At 43.2% G+C, this 2,062-nt stretch overlaps 1 pseudogene; it reads left to right on the plus strand.

Moving 5' to 3' along the window:
• Positions 1-1,375: 1,375 nt before the first annotated feature.
• On the plus strand, positions 1,376-1,493 carry LOC124617308 (annotated as a pseudogene).
• The last annotated feature ends 569 nt before the right edge of the window (positions 1,494-2,062 follow it).

Genomic DNA, 2,062 nt, shown 5'->3' on the forward strand with positions numbered 1-2,062 from the left:
GTCAGTGGAGTTCAGCATCATACTATTGTACAAGAACATATTCCAGTTACTGTAATTAAGAAATTATGAGAGGTTGTTACTTACTGAATGAAAACTATACAGAATGCATTTCTTTTCCTGTGTTTTAGTCAACATTGTACACTTACAATTCTGTCGATTGATAGACGGCAACGACAATGAAGTTCACCTCCTTTTCCAAAATCAAGATATTTCTGTTCTTAACTTCCAGAAAATTTGTATACATAAATGTTTGGTAACTTTTACACATACTTCACTCCGTTTTATTACTAAAATATCAATTTTCATTTAATGTAACAATACGTTCTGAGCGACGGCATAGTAACACGTCCTCTTCCCACAAGATACAGATTAAGAGTCTTTTTTTTAATAAAATCAATTGTATTTTTTTTTTTAGAGTCCATACTCAAAGATTCTCTAATACTATCGTTGCGGGGATTGCGCGCTAAAGAGTTTCTTGCTGTCCAGCTTCACTTCACTTCAAGTACTTTTTGAATCACATTTACATTTTCGGTATTTACATACATTACTGAGCTTCTCAGAATAAAATCAGGCACAAATTAGTTAAAGAAAAAAAGCAGTGAGGCACACATAACATTACAAAGTGTTTCCGAAAAATTGGCATGCGTTAACATCGAAGATAAGTATTATGTGTTAGGCAGTGATTTCTGAAAATATCTGAGTGAAGTGTAGCCTGGCACGCAACTGAAACATGTACGATAAACTGTTCAGACGAGAAGAGAGTAGAAGCTTTGGAAATATGGCGCAACATGATAATGTTGAAGATTCAATGGGTAGTTCGCATAAGTAACGAGGAATTACTGAATCGAACTGGGGAGAAAATAAATTAATGTCATAGCTTGACTAAAAGAGGGGCACAGTTAATGGGACAGATTCTGAGATATTTAGGAATCGTCGGTTTGGTGAAGGAAGGTAGTAAGAGAGGTAAAACTTTTGGAGGGAGACTGAGGCTAGAATACAGTAAGCAGGGTTAAACGGATGTCGGTCGCAGTAGATATGTGGAGATAAAGAGGCCTCCTCATTACACACTGAGGTGACCAAAACGTCATAGGATACGCAAATATACAGATAGCGATAGTATCGCGCACGTAAGGTATAAAACGGCAGTGCGTTCGCAGAGCTGTCGTTTGCACTCAGGTGATTCATTTGAAAAGGTGTCCGACATGATGGTGGACGCACAACGGGAACTAACAGACTCTGAACGCGGAATGTAGTTGTAGCTAGACACATGGACGACTCTACTTCGGAAATCGTTAGGGTATTTCAATATTCCGAGACGCACAGTGTCAAGAGTGTGCCGAGAATACCGAATTTCAGGAAGTACCTCTCACCACTAGGCAACGGCCTTGCCGGAGTGTTTACACCGGTTCCCGTGAGATCACTGAAGTTAAGCGCTCTCGGGCGTGGTCGGCACTTGGATGGGCTACCATCCGGGCCGCCATGCGCTGTTGCCATTTTTCCGGGTGCACTCAGCCTCGTGATGCCAATTAAGGAGCTACTCGACCGATTAGTAGCGGCTTCGGTCAAGAATACCATCATAACGACCGAGAGAGCGGTGTGCTAACCCCACGTCCCTCCACGGAGGATGACACGGCGGTCGGATGGTCCCAGTAGGCCTGACGACGGAGTGCTTGTTTTACCTCTCACCACTGGTAACGCGATTGCCAGTGGCCTTCACGTAACGACCGAGAGCAGCGGCGTTTGCGTAGAATTGGCAGTGGTAATAGACAAGTAACACTGCTTGAAATAACCACTGAAATCAATGTGGAACGTACGACAAACGTATCCATTAGAACAGTTAGGCGAAATTTGGTGTTAATGCAGACGACCGACACGAGTGCCTTTGCTAAGAGCACGACATAGCCTGGAGCGCCTCTCCTAGGCTCGTGACGATATCGGTTAGACCCTAGACAACTGGAAGTTGGTTAATGCTGATGCTAGGGTTTGAGTGTGGCAGATCCCACGAAGCCATGGACCTCTATCAATAAGCTTGTGATGTGTGTACTGTAAGACCTTCGGTATA

The sequence above is a fragment of the Schistocerca americana genome, chromosome 5 (genome assembly GCF_021461395.2).
Source record: "Schistocerca americana isolate TAMUIC-IGC-003095 chromosome 5, iqSchAmer2.1, whole genome shotgun sequence".
NCBI lineage: Eukaryota > Metazoa > Arthropoda > Insecta > Orthoptera > Acrididae > Schistocerca > Schistocerca americana.